The 20,000-nt window shown below is 45.0% G+C and overlaps 1 protein-coding gene across 1 annotated transcript in view; it reads right to left on the reverse strand.

The window, feature by feature from the left end:
• LOC145405021 (lachesin-like) overlaps nt 1-20,000 on the reverse strand; it is a 139,766-nt gene that overhangs the window by 95,561 nt on the left and 24,205 nt on the right. The gene's annotated exons all lie outside the window — the stretch shown is intronic.

The raw sequence follows: 20,000 nt of genomic DNA on the forward strand, positions 1-20,000 counted from the left end.
TACATTTTTCTGTGTTGAATTTCATTTGCCATTTTTCTGCCCAGCTTGCTAAAGTATTAAGGTCATTTTGTAACTGCTGCCACTGTAATTTTGAAGTGACTTTACTGGTTATTTTAGTATCATCTGCAAATTTGGATACTTTACAATTTAGACCCTCATCAATGTCATTTATATAGATAATAAAAAGTATCGGTCCAAGTACTGAGCCTTGGGGAACGCCGCTGATCACATTACGCCATTTGGATTCCTTTCCGTTTATCACAACTCGCTGTTTTTCGGTCTGACAGCCAGTCTTGTAACCATTTTAGCGTCTTTCCTTTTATTCCATGTGCTTCTATTTTTCTCATGAGACGCTTGTGAGGGACAGTGTCAAATGCTTTCTGAAAGTCGAGGTAAATTATATCTACTGCTCTTGAGTCGTCGTATGATTTGTAAACATCATGGAAGAAGTCCAGTAGGTTAGTTAAGCATGAACGACGATGTCTGAATCCATGTTGCGAGTCTTTAATTATATTATTTTCTTCTAGATAATTAACTATTTTATCTCTTATGATTTTTTCCATTAACTTGCACACTACTGATGTTAAGCTGATTGGTCTGTAATTTCCTGGGTGCGACTCATTTCCTTTTTTGAAACTTGGTGTTACATTTGCTAGTTTCCATTCGCGTGGAACTTTCCCAGTACTTAATGATTTATTGAATAAGACAGAGAGTGGCAGCAGTAACTCATGTTTTGCTTCTTTGAGAATTCTCGGTGATATTTTATCGGGGCCAGGGGTTTTGTTTATGTCCGTACTATTTATGGCTGAAAGGATATCATTATTATCAATAGCATAGTTACTAAGGACTGTGCTATTTGCTTGGTTTGTGGGTAACAGTAGGTTTCTGGTGGTGTTTTCTACTGTAAAAACAGACGCAAAGTAATCGTTAAGAATGTTTGCCATTTCGACCTCATTTTCAGTGTGTCTGCCATTTTTTGTTTCTAGAGGACCTATTGATGTAGTCATAACCTTTTTCTTTCTAATGTAACTGTAAAATTCTTTAGGATTTGATTTGCACATATTAGCAATGTGGATCTCCAGTGCTCTTTTGCTTTGTTTAATAAGTCTTTTCGATGTGCGGCGTAGATTATCGTATTGTAATTTATCATCATTATTTTGTGTAGCTTTATATTTATGGTATGCCTGTTTTTTGGCTATTAAGTTACTTTTTATTTCACTGGACCACCACTTTGGTTTACTATTTCCAGCTGGACGTCTGTTACGTAGTGGCACACATGACTTTACCACTTCATTAAATTTTTCGGTGAATATTTCCCATGCTTGGTTTATGTCATCGGTTTCAGACATTTGATTCCAATCTGCAGTTGCAAGTAGCGCTCTGAGCCTGTTGAAATTAGCTCTACGATAATCTGGGACCTTTTCTTTGCTCTCCGTTTCTTTTACTTTTTCAGTAGTAATATTAAACTGTATAGTTCGATGATCACTGGAACTAAACTCAGGTCCTATTTCACCGTTGTTGACTAGGTTATCATTTGTAGTCAAGATGATGTCTAGGATATTGTTTCCTCTCGTTGGGTATTCTACGTGTTGGGAAAGGGCGCTTTCCTGAAGATTCGTATAAAGCTCTTGTCCTGAGTGTGCCGTCAGTGGTTCACCCCACTTTGTTACCGGTAGATTAAAGTCTCCAAAAATTACGCTATCCTCTTGACAACAAATTTCAGCAATTTGATCATAAAGTTTTTCATCTGTCTCAGTTGACTGTGCTGGCGGACGATAGATGAGACATATATTTATTTTGTGTGAATTAATACTTAGCTGAACATAACTGGCATCTATGTTGGTAATACTGGGTTTGGATAGCACAAGGGGATGGAGACTAGTTTTCACATATAGTAAAACACCGCCACCAGCTCGATGTGGTCGCTCACAGCTTAAAATATTGTACCCTGTTAGTGAGTACTCCGCTAGAACGTCACGGTCAGATGTGTTAATCCAGGACTCTGTGATGCCAATGATGTCATAATTTTCTAGGTAAATTAGAGATTCTAAATCCTCAAACTTGTTACGTAGACTACGTGCGTTAGCATAGCAGACTCTAATTCCGTTCCGAACAGTTGGTGATCTGACTTTGTGGGTATTTACGTTAAGGTTACTGTTCCTGGACGTGCTGCAGCGTTTTTGATCTGAAGAGGGCAACTTTATCGTGTAGAAGTCTACCTAGCCGTGCCGCTCCTACTGAGTTCAAATGGAGACCATCTTTCTGGAATAGAGTATGTTGCTCATAAAACTGGTCCCACAGATTGACAAAGACGACTCCTCCTCTTGCGTGCAGAGAGATTTGAGCCGGTTATTTGTGCTGAAGGCCTTATCATAGAAACTATTTTCTGCCTTGATCCTTGGGAGTATACCAGATATTATCATATTAGTGGACTTAGTTTTGAATCGTTTGATCATTTCATGATACTTTGCTAGCAATTCCTCTGATCTACTGCGCTTCAGATCATTTGTACCAACATGGATAACGTATAGAGTTTGATCATTTGCGTCTTTGTGACCTCATCGCAGGCTTCTGTGATATCACTTAGTCCACCTCCTGGAAAACAGTAGTCTTTCTGCTGATGGGGGCACGTCCACAAAATTCCTCCAGCTGACTGCGTACAATAGAGTCCCCAATAAGCCTTGTTTCTTCTGTCTCATTTACCGCTTCGGCAAGGATCTGGTAGCGATTATACGTAGTTATGGGAAGATGCTTCCTCGAATCTTTTCCGGGTTTTGCGCCATTTCTTACCATAGTAAAGGGGACTTCGCTTGGCGAGGAACGTACTGAATCGCTGGGTGAGGAAGATACTGATACACTATTATTTGTGACTGCCTGATGGGCGGGGCTTGTACGAGCTCAGTTTGTACGCTTCTTCCTTCTCGAGTGCTGTTGCTGACTCCTACATTTGCCACTACAAACTCTTTCAGTGTCTCAAACTCTGCCTTGAGTTCCCTGTAATTTCTCTGCGATTCAGCTAAACCATTTTCTAGATCTTTTCTCAAGATGCATAGTTTGCACACAGGCGTCGAAAAGTAATTTGAAAATATACTGAGCCGCAAAGCGACCAGTACACTCCTGGCAGGCCTTTAGGGTAGATGGCATTTTGCAGCAATATTTCCACAATCCCACACAAATAAAAAATAGTATACAACTGGTTAATGGATGTTGTTACAAATGGTCAATTTACTCTATATATGAGATATTGAATTTCTAGGGAGGTTCACTTACTTTTTATATATTATCTTCCTTTACCAGTATAAAAAGAATAGAAAATCTACCTGCTATGGCACAATCCAACCTACATGGATTCTTTTACCAGTGTAAAAGGAACAGAAAATCTGCTTGCTATGGTACAACCTACCTTAACATGAACTGCGTAAAATGAAAAGGGAATCTACTTGCTAGGGTATGATCTAGCTTACCATGAATTGTGGAAATACACCATACACTGATTCACTGGAGAAAAAGGAAAAACAAAAACAAAAAAATAACAATGGAATGTTGGGGAAAAAATCAAAATAAAAACCTAGCTTCTCTCAGTGAACAACTGAAAATAAAAATAATATACAACTGGTTAAGGGATGTTGATGAAAATGGACAATTTACTCTATAAATGAAAAATTGAATTTCTTGGGAGATTCACTTACTTTTTGTATACTATCTTCCTTTAACAGTATAAAAAGAATAGAAAATCCACCTGCTGTAGCACAAGCCAACCTACATGAATTCTTTTACCAGTGTAAAAATAGTAAATCTGCTTCCTATGGTACAACCTAACTTACCATGAACTGTGTAAAATGTAAAGAAAATTTACTTGCTATGGTATGATCTAGCTTACCATGTATTGTGGAAGTACACCATAAACTGATTCACTGGGAGAAAAAGGAAAAAGAAAATAACAATGGAATGTTGGGGAGAAATCAAAATAAACACCTAGCTTCACTCAGTGGACAACGGTTTGTAGTGCAAAAACTATTTCACTGGTGTAACATCAATCACACAGTTGTTACTCTATACAGAAGACAATGCTATTCACTTGCACTAAACTAGCAAGCAACTTAGTTAGTATTTGTTACGTTAGACTTTAAAGTAAGACGTACAAGGATGATAGTGGGAACAAAAACAAAGAGAGCTGGTAGGTAAATACACTTTCGGTTCACTACACCATTTACTGTACTAGTGAGAAAAGATAATCTGTTTGTTAGATATCGTTCTAACTGACCTTGATCTGCGGGAAAATAAACTATAATATGTCTGAGACCAGAAATAACGGCGGGAAAGGGCAGGAATACGAAGTGGAGGGTGGCGGTATATGTAAACAAAGGAACACGCGAACGCTTTACACCTTTAACCCGCTCTAAAACTTTTACATGAAATCTATTTAAATACTTTACACGGGGGAAATATGTCTACGACTCTTATACACTTATCTGATTCACTTTGACACCTATCTTCACTCAAGCTTGTGGTTGAAACACTTGGATATGCGGAGCTGCTTTAATGCGTGTGTATCTCAAGATGGCGCTGATGATGATGATGGTGGTGGTGAAGATGATAATGATGATGATGATAGTGGTGGTGGTGATGAAGATGATGATGATGATGATGATGATGACTCTACTACTACTACTACTACTACTATTTTTATATATGATGTTGATGATGAGGATGAGAATTACTATTATTATTATTACCAGAATCCTACCACAATAGTAATATATTTTCTTCCAATCTCAGTATAACCATCTGAAGGCAGAACCCCCACCCCAAAAAAATATGATAATAATAATAATAATAATAATAATAATAATGATGATAATAAAATAATAATAATAATACACTGGCGACATCCGGATCACCTCACATGATAAGGGTAAGTGTTATCTGCGTGTCTTCCCCCCCCCTCCCCTCCCCTCATGCACCCAACTGGCTCCCCTTCCCCTTCCCTTTGCTCCCCTCCTATCCCCTTTGGTCTCAATCTGCCCTCCCTCCTTCCCCTCAGGTTCCCCTCTTTCCCCTCTGTCCCCTTTCCCCTCTGGTCCCCCTCTTTCCCCATTTAGGTCCCCTCTGTCCCCTTTCCCCATTTAGGTCCCCTTGTCTCGTTCAGTGACCTTAGTTTTCTGGCCAAGAGAACATTAAAGTTATTTCACAATCTCCTCTCTCTCTCTCTCTCTCTCTCTCTCTCTCTCTCATCTCTCTTCCTTACTCCTTCTCCTCCTCTCTATTCCCGTCTTCTCTTCTTCCTCTTTCCTTCCCTCTTCTCTTCACCTCCTCCCTCCCTCCCTACCTCCCTCTTTCTCCCCCTCATCTGTTCCTCTCTCCCTCCCTATCTCTACCCTCCCCTCGCTCAATGCCCCCCTTCCTTCCCTCTTCTCCCCATCCCCCCATCTCCCTCTCTTTCACCCCCTCGTTCCCTCTTTCACTCCCCTCTTCCTTCCCTCCCTCCTTCTTTCCTTCTTCCCCTCCCCACCTTCCTTTTCTCCTTCACTTCTTCCCCAACCATTCCCCTCCCTACCACACCTACTACCACTACGACAACCACAACTACCACACAACCACACCCACCACAACCCCCTGGAGAGAGAGAGAGAGAGAGAGAGAGAGAGAGAGAGAGAGAGAGAGATCACTTTGTATGCATGTACGCGCCTGTATGTGTAAATTTATATACAGCCATGTGTACATATGGGTGCGATCAAGTGTGTGTGTGTGTGTGTGTGTGTGTGTGTGTGTGTGTGTGTGTGTGTGTGTGTGTGTGTGACAGTAAGTATGTGTATGTGTCTTGTGTCTTCACGGTTCGCTGATAAGAGTAATGGTGTGTGTTTTTACTGGCCTGTGTGCGTCTATGTGCGTATGTATGCGTGTGTGTATGTGCGCTATGATTCCCGAAAGAAAAATGACTACAGATTTTTTTGCGATGTGTGTGTGTGTGTGTGTGTGTGTGTGTGTGTGTGTGTGTGTGTGTGTGTGTGTGTGTGTGTGTGTGTGTGTGTGTGTGTGTGTGTGTGTGTGTGTGTGTGTACGTGTGTGTGTGTGTGTGTGTGTGTGTGTGTGTGTGTGTGTGTGTGTGTGTGTGTGTGTGTGTGTGTGTGTGTGTGTGTGTGTGTGTGTGTGTGTGTGTGTGTGTGTGTGTGTGTGTGTGTGTGTGTGTGTGTGTGTGTGTGTGTGTGTGTGTGTGTCTAAGGAATTAATACAAGAAAATACTTAGTGTCTATTTTCATTTCCCTTGTAGTTATTATACATTCATACATACATACAGACAGACAAACACATACATACATACACGTCTTACACACACATACATACACAGACACAAACACATACATACATACATACGTCTTACACACACATATATACATACATACACATACATAAGTCTTACACACACACACACACACACACACACACACACACACACACATGACAGGGCCTTTCCTTCACCAGCCTCTCCCAGACAAACAAACACACTGACACTTATGAGGTTAAACAAGAGAATTAGCATATTAAAGGGGGAAAAACACCACACACACACACACACACACACACACACACACACACACACACACTTCTAGGATAATCACTCTCTCTCTCCAAACACACACACATACAGAGAGAGAGAGAGAGAGAGAGCATCTGAACCTGACTCCATACATACATTGGAGAAGCGAGAGAGAGCAAAAGAGAGAGAGAGAGAGAAAAAGAGGGGCAGTTTGCAAAGAGCGATATATTGCAAGGGAGAGTATGTTGAAAGGAGTATACAGTGTTGCAGAGAACAGTATACATGTTGCACGATAGGTTGCAAAAGGGAGAAAAATATATGGCAAAGGATATGAGTCTCCTTGGTTACTAGTCAAATTTACCCTAAAGTCTGACTCCACTTGGTCATCTACCGAGCTGAAACACACACACACACACACACACACACACACACACACACACACACACACACACTATCCTATGTTGAACTGGTCTGGCGTGAGGGAGAAGAAAGAAGGAAGGAAGGAAGGAAGGAAGGGAGGAAGGAAAGAAGTGAAGGAAGGAAGGAAGGGAGGAAGGAAAGAAGTGAAGGAAGGGAGGAAGGAAAGAAGTGAAGGAAGGAAAGAAGTGAAGGAAGGAAGGAAGGGAGGAAGGCAAGAAGAGAAGGAAGGAAGGATGGAGGCAGGGAGAGGGGGAGGATGGAAGGAAAAGAAAAAGAAGAAAGGAAAATGACTGAAAGAAAGAAAGGAAGGAAGGAGGCCAGGGAGGCAGGGAGAGGCAAAGAGAAAAGAAAGATAGAAGGGAGGGAGGGAGGGAGGGAGGGAGGAAAGAAGGGAAGTAATGACAAGAAGGTTAAGGAAAGACAAAGGGAAGGAAGACGTTAAAATCAAGAAAGTATATGATAACGAAAGAAAAAGGAGGAAGAAAGGAGAAACAAGAAAGGAATGAAGGAAAAAAAAAGGGGGAATGTATGAAGGAAGGCGGGAGGAAAAAGGAAGGAAGACAGCAGGAAGTAGGAAGAATAAGGAGGAGGAAGGAGGAAGCAGTTTGTATGTATTGCAGCGAACGGCATGCAGGCGCCTTGGGGAAAGCATCTTATATACACAAGAAGAGTTACTTAAAGGAGCAATAGAGTACACGCGAAGGAGGAATAGGAGGGAGAGAAGGAAGACGGAAGAGAGGGAGGGAAGGGAAGGAAGGAAGAAGAAAAGGATGAATGGGTAGGAAAGAAAGAATAGTGAGTGAAGTAAGGATGAAGGAAAGAATGAATGGGAAGGAATGAATATTGAGGGAAGGAAGGATGAAGGAAAGAATGAATGGGAGAGAAAGAATATTGAGGGAAGGAAGGATGAAGGAAAGGATGAATGGGAAGGAGAGAAAGAATACTGAGGGAAGGAAGGGAAGAAGGGAAGGGAGAAGGAAGAAAAAGGGAAGGAAAGCATGAGGAAGAATGGAAGAAGGGAGAAGAAAGGAAGGGGAATTGGAAGAAATATGAGAAAGGAAGGGGAGGAAGAGAGGAGAAGAGATGAGAGGAAGAGAAGAGATGAGAGGAAGAGAAGAGAAGAGGAAAAAAGAAGAAAAAGGGAAGGAAAGGAAGAAAAAATGGAAACAAAAGAATGACAAAAAAAAATCGAAAGGAAAGAGGAAAGAGAAAAGAGATGAGGAAAATGAATAAAAAGAAAGAGGAGGGAAGAAGGGGAGAGAAGGGGAGAAGGAGGAAGGAAGAAAAGGAGAGGAAGGAAGGAGGAGAGGAGGAAGGAGAGAAGGAGGAAGGAAGGAAGGAAAGAAGGAGGAAGGAAGGAGTAGAGGTGAGAAGGAGAAAGAAAGAGAGGAGAGAAGGAGGAAGGAAAGGAAGAGGAAGGAAGGAGGGAGGAGAGGAGAGGAGGAAGGAAGAAGAGGACAGAAAGAGGAACGAAGGAAGAAGAGGACAGAAAGAGGAACGAAGGAAGAAGAGGACAGAAAGAGGAACGAAGGAGTACAGAGGAAAAGGAGGAAGGAAGGAAGGAGGAGAGGAGAGAAGGAAGGACGAGAGGAGAGGAGGAAGGAAGGATGAGAGGAGAGGAGGAGGAAGGAAGAAATGGAGAGGAAGGAAGGAGGCGAGGAGAGAAAGAGGAAGGAAGGAGGAGAGGAGAGAAGGAGGAGAGGAGAGAAGGAAGGAGGAAAGGAGAGAAGGAGGAAGGAAGGAGGAGAGGAGGAGGAAGGAAGGAGGAGAGGAGGAAGGAAGGAGGAGGAAGGAAGGAGGAGAGGAGGAGGAAGGAAGGAGGAGAGGAGGAGGAAGGAAGAGTGATAGGTTGAGTTGGTTCTGACGGCAATACTGGAGTTCGGGAGGGAGGGAGGGAGAGAACGAAGGAGGGAAGGAAGGAAAGAAGAAGAAAGAGAGTAGAAGGAAGGAATGAAGACGAGAAGGAGACATGACAGGATGATGGAAAAGAAAGGAGAAAAAGATGAGAAACGAAGGAAGGAAGAAGGAAAGAATGAAGGAATAATGAAGGAAATGAAGGAAGAGGAGGGAAGGAAGATGGAAGAGAGAAAGGCTGAAATGGAAGGAGAGAGAGAGAAGAATAGGGAGGGATATGGAAGAAAAAACGGTGAAGGAAAAGAAGAAGGGTGGAAAGAAGGGAGGGAGGGAAGAGAGAGACAAGGGAGGAAAGGAAGGGGGGAAACGGAAGGAAAAACATACAAGGGAGAAAAGGGAAGGAGGAAGAAAAGGGAGAGAAGGAAAAAAGGAAGAATATAGGGAGGAGGAGGAGGAGGAGGAGGAGGAGGAGGAGGAGGAGGAGGGGCAGGAGCAGGAGGAGGAGGAGGAGAAAGAAAAGTGGGTGATAAAAGAAGTAGGAATGGAGAGAGAGAGAGAGAGAGAGAGAGAGAGAGAGAGAGAGAGAGAGAGAGAGAGAAGCAAGATGAAAAACAGTAAGACAGAGAGATATGGAAGGAGAGAGAGGACAGAAGGAGAGGAATGAAGGAAAGAAGGAAAGGATGGGCCTAATAAAGATGTCAAGGAATGAAGGATGGAGGTAGTTGGAAGGAAGGAAGGAAGGAGGGAAGGAGGGAAGTTGGAAGGAAGGAAGGAAGGAAGGAGGGAAGGAAGGAAGGAATGGAAAGACGGAGGGAAGGAGGGAAAATGAGCAAAACTAGGAGACGAAGAAGAGAAAAGGAAGGAAAGGAGAGAGAGAGAGAGAGAGAGAGAGAGAGAGAGAGAGAGAGAGAGAATCATTCTTAAAGCCAGACGTTACATCCTTCCTCTCAGACTGTAGCTTTTTATGTGTGTGTGTGTGTGTGTGTGTGTGTGTGTGTTCTCTTCCAGTCTCCCTCCCTCCTCTCCCTCCCTTCCCTCACCCCTCTTCTATCCCTATTTCCTTTCCCCTTCATCTCCCTTTCTCCCTTCCCTCCCCCCTCCCTTCCATCTCTCCCCATTCTCTCCCCCATACCTCCTCCCCCTCCTATCCTTGTCTCATAAATTAGATACCACAGTTTATTTTTATATCAAATGGTAATGAAAGGATCAGTAGAATTATTGCTGTTTGCTTTCCTTTGTATTGCTAGACTTACATGTATGATGATGATGATGATGATGATGATGATGGTGGTGGTGGTGGTGGTGGTGGTGGTGGTGGTGGTGGTGGTGGTGGTGGTGGTGGTGGTGATGATGATGATGATGATGATGATGATGATGATGATGATGATGATGATGATGGTGGTGATGATGATGATGATTAATAATAATAATAATAATAATGAAAGAGAGAGAGAGAGAGAGAGAGAGAGAGAGAGAGAGAGAGAGAGAGAGAAAGAGAGAGAGAGAAGGCGGGGACGACCAACGAGAAGTCAACAAAAGAAAACGCAATAAAGGAAAAGAAAATGGAAAAAAAACACACAAAACCCAAGAAAGACGAAAAACAGGAAAAAAAAAAACGAGATAAAACAAGGAAGTTACAAAGCCAGGGTTAAAAAAGGAGGAAGTGTGGCAAATTAATGAGAAGTCTTTTTATAATGTTCATAAATAAGAGGCGGAAGCATATTTTGGATTTTTTTTTAAAGTCTCCCCTCTCTCCATACTCTCTACTTCCCGTTTTCTTCCACCATCCTCCACTGTCCCATTCCAGACCCCGATTCCAGTCCCATTCCAGACCTCGATTCCAGTCCCATTTCAGACCCCGATTCCAGTTCCATTCCAGACCCCGATTCCAGTCCCATTCCAGACCCCGATTCCAGTTCCATTCCAGATCCCAACTCCAGTCCCATTCCAGACCCTGATTCGTCCCATTCCAGACCCCGATTCCAGTCCCATTCCAGACCCCGATTCCAGTCTCATTCCCATTCCAATTTGCTTCATTCCCACTGGTTCCTATTCATTCCAGGACCATTCCTGTTTTCGTGGTCATTCCCATCCAATTCCAGTTCGTTTTATTCCCATTCCAGTCTGCCCGCTATCGTACATCTTTCCTTTTCGTCTCATTCCTGTTGATTCCTACCCGTTCCAGTCTCATTCCAGCTTCTTCTATTCCCATTCCAGTTTCTTCCAGTTCCATTTCAGTACCCCGTCCACCTCAAGCCCCCCTTCCATTTTCTTTCAGCTTTCCGTAATACTCTTTCCTATGTTTGCAAGTTGGCTCTCCCTCTCTCTCTCTCTCTCTCTCAAACATCCATACATCATCCCTCCCTCATCTTCCTCCCCTCTACACCTCTTCCTCTCCCTCCCCCATCCCATCCCTCCTCTCTCTAAATGTCGTCTTTCCCCCTCCCCTTCTCACATTTCCCTTCTCCCCTCACCCCCTCCCTTCCCATCCTTGTCCTTCTCTACATCCCCTTCCTTCTACTCCCCTAGTCTTTCCTTCGTTACCTCCCCTTCTCCTTCCCTTAAACCCCCCCTCTTCATTTCTCCTCCTTCAAAATTTCCCTCCCTTCCCCTCCCTCAAAATATCAACATAGGCTACAATCTCCCCCTCCCTCTCCCTCCACCCCTCCCCTCCCTCCCTAACCCCTCCCCTTCCACGCATCCACACATCCTCCTCTCTTTCATCTCCCTTCCCTTCTCCTCCCCTCCCTCCCATACTCTCTCTCTCTCTCTAGCCAGCCATTAAGTACGGAAAGACCCCCACCCCCTCTCTCTCTCCCCCCTCCATGTCCTTCAGTAAAGGGGGGCTGAAAACACTCCCCCCCCCTTCAATAACAGCAAAGATGTTTCCTGTTACTGTTATATCCGTTACCATTCCGTTACCTTCGTTACCCTTTCGTTACCTCTTCATTACCTGCTCTATCATACACTTCTGTCTGTTACCTTTTATCTCTTTCTCTAGTTTCTTACCGGTTACCTCTCTTCTTATCTCTCCTTATCAGTCTCTTTGCTCTTCCTATTACTCCGGTTACCGCTCCGTTACTGTTACCCAAAACTCTAATTATTGTTTATCTATTACCTGGTTTGGTTAATTATTTCCTTTTACCTGTCTTTATTAGTTACTGGTATTATTTATGTTTACCTGAGAGAGAGAGAGAGAGAGAGAGAGAGAGAGAGAGAGAGAGAGAAATTCGTTATCAATATCTAGTAGTAGTAGTAGTAGTGGTAGTAGTAGTAGTAGGGATCATTGTATAGTGGCACTGTGAATGTGGTGGTGATGGTGGTAGTGGTGGAAAGATAGTGGTAGTGATGGTGGTAGGTGAGTGCTGGTAGTGATGGTGGTAGCAGTGGTAGTGACAGTAGTAATTAATAGTCTACTAGCGGTCAGCCACACACACACACACACACACACACACACACACACACACACACACACACACACACACACACACACACAAACTCTTCTCCATTCCCCTCTTTAACTGTCCCCCTTCTCTCTCTCTCTCTCTCTCTCTCTCTCTCTAATGTGACTGGGGAATTAGTTTTTGTGTTCCTATTAATATCCAGTGAATGACTCCCTGTGGAACAACAATTTGTGTGGTCTGTTTATCTGTGTAACTATCTCTCTCTCTCTCTCTCTCTCTCTCTCTCTCTTATAGCCTTCTACTTTTTTTTCTGTTACTGCCTACTATTTCTCTCTCTCTCTCTCTCTCCCCTATTGCCTACTACTACTTTCCTCCAAGTATTTTACACACCCTTCGTTTCTCTCCCTCTCTCTCTCTCTCCCTCTCTCACAAACTTTTAGCCACACATAAACAACCCCCCCCCTCTCTCTCTCACACACACACACACACACACACACACACACACACACACACACACACACACGCCATGTTTGTAAATAGCGTGCATAGAAAGTATACAGAACACTTCATACTACCAAAGTTTTCCCGTAACCATGCTTCACACACAAAAGCTGTTTCATGAGAGGACGTTTCAGGAGCCACGGAAGTTTCATGAGAAAGTGTTTCGAAGCAGAGGAAGTTTCGTGAGGGGTTTCGAAGCATAGAAGTTTCGTGAGTTTCGAGGCAGAGAAGTTTCGTGAGTTTTTTGAAGCACCAGAAGTTTCGTGTGTAGTGTTTCGTATTTAAAAAGTTTCCTGGTAGCGGTTCGTATCGGTGAAGCTGGCGTTTCAGAGGTAATGGTCGTGTTTAAAAAGTTCCATGCGTAGTGTTTCGGCCGAGGAAGTTTCGGGCTTGTGTTTCGTTGCCCTAAAAGCTTCCCAAAATTGAAACAGGAATCCATGAATAAAAAAAACACAAAAATAAAAAAACAGACACTTTATTAATTATTTTGTGAGAAGTAAGTTATTTTCCATCTCTCTCTCTCTCTCTCTCTCTCGACGGGAAACGCGCCTACACTCAAACATACAACCATACGAAAACACACACACACACACACACACACACACCAACAGGACCAATGACGTTTCAGGGATAGAGTTTCGCGCCAGTAAGTTTCATGGGTTAAGGGAAACTGGATTATTTTTTTTAGCATCCATTGTTTTGGTGCTGGGAAAGTTTCTGACATAAAACGTTTCGACAAAAAACGTTTCGTGAATCGTACCTCAAACGTTTCAGTATTTTGACGCTCTCAATATAACACGTGGTGGTGGTGGTGGTGGTGATGATGATGATGGTCACGAAGGATTTGGTGAGACAATGATAGTGGTGGTGATGAGTACGGTGGTGGTGATGAGTGATGATGGTGATACGTGAAGAAGGTGGTGATGAAGGCGGAATAAAGTGATGAAGATGAGTAGTGATGAGAAATGAGGAGGAGGGTGTGGTGGTGGTGAAGAGAGACTGTCGAGGCTAATAATGATGATGAGGATGATGATAAGGTGGTGGTAATGGTGGTGTGAAATGATGATGATGGTGGTGGTGGTAATGGTGGTGTGAAATGATGGTAGTTGTGGTGGTGGTGGTGTGAAATGATGATGATGGTGGTGGTGGTGGTAATGGTGATGTGAAATGATGGTAGTTGTGGTGGTGGTGGTGTGAAATGATGATGATGGTGGTGGTGGTGGTAATGGTGGTGTGAAATGATGGTAGTTGTGGTGGTGGTGGTGTGAAATATAGAAGATGGTGGGGATGGTGGTGGTGGAGAGGGGGGGGGGAGGGTGTAGCCTGGAGACGTTTGTGTTGGTGTGTGGATGTGTTTTTGTTGCTATGCCTCTTACGCTGGCTTTGTTACACACACACACACACACACACACACACACACTCTCTCTCTCTCTCTCTCTCACTCTAACCTCTCATTGTCTCTCTCTCTTTGTCCTTCCCGTCTCTCTTCCTCCATCCTCCCCCTATCTCTGGTGTCCTTCCTTCTCCCTCTGTCTCTTTCACCGTCTCTCCCTCCATATCTCTCCTCCCTTCTCCTCCATTTCTCCCCCTACCTCCTCCTTCTCCCCGTCTCCCTCCTTCTTCTCCTTCCCCTTTCTCCCAATGTCTCTTCCCTCTCTCCATGCTTCCTCCTTCCCCTCATTCTCTTCCCTTTGTCTCTATGCTTCCCCTTCCCTTTCTCTACCTCTTCCCTTCCCCCCCCCTTCTCAATGCCTGTATCTACCCTCTCGCTATCTCTCCCTTTCTCAATGTCTCTCTCCCCCCTCCCTCCCCCCCTCTCTCTCTTTCTTCTATCTCTGTCCCTCACAGTCTCCTCCCCTCTTTCTGTCTCTCTCCCTCTCACAATTCTCTCTCACTCTCTCCACCCTGCCCCTCTCAATTTCTCTCTCTCTTCTATATCTGTCCCTCACAGTCTCTCCTCCCCTCTTTGTCTCTCTCCCTCTCACAATTCTCTCTCTCTCTCCTCAGTCTCTCTCTCTCTCTCTCCTCAGTCTCTCCCTATCTCTCACTGTCTCTCTCTCTGCCTGCTAGTCACCACCATGATTAAGTAGTCTACGGCTCAGTCACCCAGAAGCTGCCTCTCTCTCTCTCTCTCTCTCTCTCTCTCTCTCTCTCTCTCTCTCTCTCTCGCTGCCGGTGCTTTCTCTACTTGCCTCCTCACTCCCATCCCCTCTTCTCTCTCTCTCTCTCTCTCACTGAATAGGTCCGCGAAATGAGGGAGGGAGAGAGAATGGGAGGGAGAGAGGGAGAGAATTACTAAGTGAGAGAGAGAAAGAGCGGGAGAGGGAGAGGGAGGATGCGGAGAAACGAAGAGAATTTTGATCTCTTGTGGTAGGGATGGTGGTAGTTGTGGTTGGGATGGTGGTAGTTGTGGTAGGGATGGTGGTGGTTGTGGCAGGGATGGTGGTAGTTGTGGTAGGGATGGTGAAAGTTGTGGTAGGGATGGTGGTAGTTGTGGTAGGGATGGTGAAAGTTGTGGTAGGGATGGTGGTAGTTGTGGTAGGGATGGTGGTAGTTGTGGTAGGGATGGTGGTAGTTGTGGTAGGGATGGTGGTAGTTGTGGTTGGGATGGTGGTAGTTGTGGTAGTGATGGTGGTAGTTGTGGCAGGGATGGTGGCAGTTGTGGTAGGGATGGTGGTAGTTGTGGTAGGGATGGTGGTAGTTGTGGTAGGGATGGTGGTAGTTGTGGTAGGGATGGCAGCAGTTGTGGTAGGGATGGTGGCAGTTATGGTAGGGATGGTGATAGTTGTGGAGTGATGGTGGTAGTTGTGGCGTGATGGTGGTAGTTGTGGTAGGGATGGTGGTAGTTGTGGTAGGGATGGTGGTAGTTGTGGTAGTGATGGTGATAGTTATGGTAGTTATGGTAGGGATGGTAGTAATGGTAAGGATGGCAGTTATGGTAGGGATGGTAGTTATGGCAGGGATGGTGGTAGTTGTGGTAGTGACGCCGGCCATAGCAGTGTTTTAACAAGGAAAATCTCTTGAGGCGCACTCAGTGGAGCGCATCTCTCCGACAAAGGCAACGTAATTTCCAAACCACTCTTCATCATGGGTTAAGTTTTCTCATCACTGATCAGGGTTGCGCTAAGAGTGTTTTCCGGATCCAGAGTCTGTAATATTATCCGGATCGGCGCCAAAAGTTAATCGATTGTTTCCCGGGACATGAGCTATCTACCCACCAAATCTGGTCCAAATATCTCTTTTTGTTTTTGAGTAATCCTGCTGACAAACACACACACACACAAACAAACAGGGGTGAAAACATAACCCCCTCGTCGGAAAGCATAAAGAAAATAAGAAAATAACTGACCTAAAAACACAATATATTTAATTTTCTTACCTCTCTCTCTCTCTCTCTCTCTCTCCTATCTCTTCCTTTCCTCCATTTCTCCTTCAATACCTCTCTCCCTCTGCTTCTTCACCACCTTCCCTCCTCTCCTCCCTACCATTTCCCTCCTCCTCCTCCTCCCTCTATTTTCTTCTCTATCTCTCCCCCTTCCCTCTTCCTCTCACCCCAACCCCCCCACTCTTCCCTCCCCCTTCTTCTCCTCCCCTCCCTTGCATTTCCTTTCTCTCCCTCTTCCTCTCCTCCCTCCCTTCCTTCCCCCTCCCTTTTATCTCTCTCCCTCTGCCTTCCTTTCCCCTTCCTCTACTCCCTCCCCTTCATTTCCCATCTCCCTTCCTCTCCTCCCTCCCTTGCATTTCCCTTCTCCCCCTCCTCTTCCTTCCCACTCCCCTTATCTCTCTTCTTCCCTCTTCCTCGCCCCCTTCATTTCCCCTCCCCTTTCCTCTCCTCCCTCCCTTGCACATCCCTTCTTCCCCTCCCCTTATCTCTCTTCTTCCCTCTTCCTTTCCCCCCTCCCCCCAACCCACCCACCCCTTTTCAAAAACCAGGTCACTGAAAATGGGAAATGAAACTGTCCAGCCACGTCACGCTGCCCCCCCTCCAACCCCCTCCCCGCCCCCCCCCCACGAGGAAATAACCCCGTCAAAAATATGGAGGCAGGATTTTCTGACCTCTCACTCACTCGCTCTTTTTTTCCTCTCTCTCTCACTCTCTCACTTTCTCCATTCACCTTTGCTCTCTCACTTCCCCCCTGCCCCCCTCCCTCCTACCCCCTCCCCCCCACACACTCTCTCTCACTGCGTTCGGTTTTTTTCCTCTTTCACTTCCCCTCCCCCTCCTCTACCCTCCCTCCCCTACTCTCTCACTCATTCGCTTTTTTCTCACTTTCTTTACCTATGCACTCCCTCCCTCCCTCTCTCTCTTTCTCTCTCTCTCTAACTCTAACTCTCTCAATTTTGCTTTTCTGTTTAATTTTTCTCTACACTTCAGTTCTTCATCATCTTCACTTTCTTCTCCTCTTCCTCTTCTCCTCCTCCTCCCTCTCCTCTTCCTTCTTCTTCTTCTACCCCTCCTCTTCTTTCTCCTTCTCCTTCTATCCTCTTCTTCTTCCTCCTCTCATTCTACCCCACCTCTTCCTCCTCCCTCTCCTCTTCCTCCTCCTCTTCTTCCTCTTCCTCCGCTTCGCCTTCTTTTCCTCCTCAACTTTCTTTGTCTCCTCCTCTTTGTCTCTCTCCCTCCACACACCACATCACACCACTGATTAAAACCATCCCACACCAGCAGTCACACCACACCACACCACCACACCATACCACATCACACCACACCATACCACATCACGCCACCACACCACACACCTACCACACAATTATACCCTACCATACCACGCCACACCACACACCTACCACACAGTTATAGCCTACCATACCACACCACACTACATCACACTAGCAAACCTTACTCTCTATCACATCACCACCACCACCACCACCACCACAAAATTACACCACACACACACACACACACACACACACACACACACACACATAGATTGTACACATGTGCGGTATGGTGTACACATGTGGCAGGTGTTGGTGTTCCCAGATGCCCTGCTGTACTGCACTGTACTCTCATTACATCACACGCACTCACGCACACGCACGCAATCACACGTAAGTACACTCCGACATGCAGGTTTTGCACTCAGATATAAGCGAGCGAACACACACACACACACACACACACACGCAATCACACTCCGATATGCAGATTTTACACTCGGATATAAACACACGCACACACACACGAGAGAGAGAGAGAGAGAGAGAGAGAGAGAGAGAGAGAGAGAGAGAGAGAGAGAGAGAGAGAGAGACTGGAGACAAAAAAAAGATAAAACAAGAGGAGAGGGAAAAAGGAAGGAGGAAAAAGGAAAGAGGGAGGAAATGAAACTGGTGGTGACAAGGGAAGTGGATCTGAGAAGGGAAGGAAGGAAGGAAGGAAAAGAAGGAAGGATGGAGGGAAGGAAAGATGGATGGAAGGATGGATGGATGGAAGGAGAAAAAGTGGATTACAGAAGGAGGTGAGGGAAGGAAGGAATGATGAAGGAGGGGAAAGAGAAGGAAGGAAGGGGAGAAAAGGAAGGATGAAAGCAAAAGGCAAAGGAAGGAGGGAAGGAGGGAGGGAAGGAGGAGAAGTGGAAAAGAAACTGAGTGAAGAAAAGAAGGAAGGGGAGGGAAAGAAGGAAGGAAGAGAAAAAGAAGGAAGAGAAAAAGAAAGAAGACAGAAAAAGTAAGAAAGAAGAAGACAAATGAGGAAGTGACGGAAAGCAAAGTGAAGGAAAGGAAAAGCAAGGAAGACAAGAAACTGCATTACTTAAAAAAAAAAACAATGAAAGAAATAAGTAAGGGTCATTAAATGGGGGAGAGAGAGAGAGAGAGAGAGAGAGAGAGAGAGAGAATCTGTCGTTGCTTTTTGCCTGATAAGAATACATGAGAGAGAGAGAGAGAGAGAGAGAGAGAGAGAGGGGGGGGGATGATAATAACAGGGTGGACAGAGAACACTCATCAGTGAACCCTTCCTCCATTATCTCTCTCTCTCTCTCTCTCTCTCTCTCTCTCTCACGTATTCTTATCAGGCGAAAAGCAAAGACATTTCTCTCTTTCCCTCTCTCTCACACACACACACAGGAGAAAGTGCAGTTATGTGGTGCTTCTTGGCCTTAGTAAAAACACAAGTATTTTGAGAGAGAGAGAGAGAGAGAGAGAGAGAGAGAGAGAGAGAGAGGGGGGGGGAGGTAAAGATGAGGAGGAAAGGAGAAAACAGACTTGAGGAAGAAAGGGAGGAACGTAGAGAGGCAGAAGTAGTAGTAGTAGTAGTAGTAGTAGTGGTAGTAGTTGTTGTTGTTGTTTCTGTTGTTGCTGTGGTGGTGGTGGTGGTGGTAGTAGTAGTAGTAGCAGTAGTAATAGTAGTACTGTAGTGAGGTTTTTAGGAGAGAAATTAAAGATAGTAGAGAGAGGACAAAGGGGAGGAGTAGGCTATTAACTCTCTCTCTCTCTCTCTCTCTCTCATCTTAACAGCATCTCTCCCCTTCGATAATTACACACACTCCTTCCCATCATCTTCCTTCTCTCCTCCTTCTTCATTTCCTTCATCTTAGTCTATCTTCTCCTCCTCCTTCCATCTCGCTTTTCTTCCACTTTCCTCCCTCTCTCTCTCTCTCTCTCTCGTACCCCCTCCCTCCATCATCGTTCATCCCACTTCCGCTCTCTCTCTCTCTCTCTCTCTCTCTGCTGAAGCTGATTTCGCCGAACTGTGTGTGTGTGTGTGTGTGTGTGTGTGTGTGTGTGTGTGTGTGTGTGTGTGTGTGAGAGAGAGAGAGAGAGAGAGAGAGAGAGAGAGAGAGAGAGAGAGGGAAATGAAGAAGAGGAGGAACACTGGAGGAGGCTACAGAGAGTAAGAGAAGAATGAGGAGGAAGGAAATGAAAGGAGAACGTAAGGAGAGAAGGAAAGGATAGAAGGAAGGAAGGAGGGAAGGAAGGAAGGAAAGAAAGGAAAGGAAGAAAGGAAAGGAAGGAAGGAAGGAAGGAAGGAAGAATGAGAAGCAAGGAGCATTATTAATTCGCTTAAATTAATAGTTATAAGCTGTCTTGTCTAAGGTATCTCTCAAACAGGAGGAAGAAGGAGGGAGAGAAGGAAGAAGGAAGGAAGGGAGGGAGGGAAGAAGGAAGAGAAGAGGGGAAGAGAGGAGGGAAATGAGGTGGATGGAGAGAAAATAGGAAGGGAAGAATGGAAAGGGGAGGGAGAGAGAGGAAGGGAAGTCAAGGGAGAGAAATAAGGAAGGGAAGTATGGAAGAGGGTAGGGAGAGAAGGGAGGAATGGAATAGGGTAGGGAGAGAAG

The sequence above is a fragment of the Coenobita brevimanus genome, chromosome 65, assembly GCF_032717465.1.
Source record: "Coenobita brevimanus isolate Jiangsu-jjx chromosome 65, ASM3271746v2, whole genome shotgun sequence".
Lineage (NCBI taxonomy): Eukaryota > Metazoa > Arthropoda > Malacostraca > Decapoda > Coenobitidae > Coenobita > Coenobita brevimanus.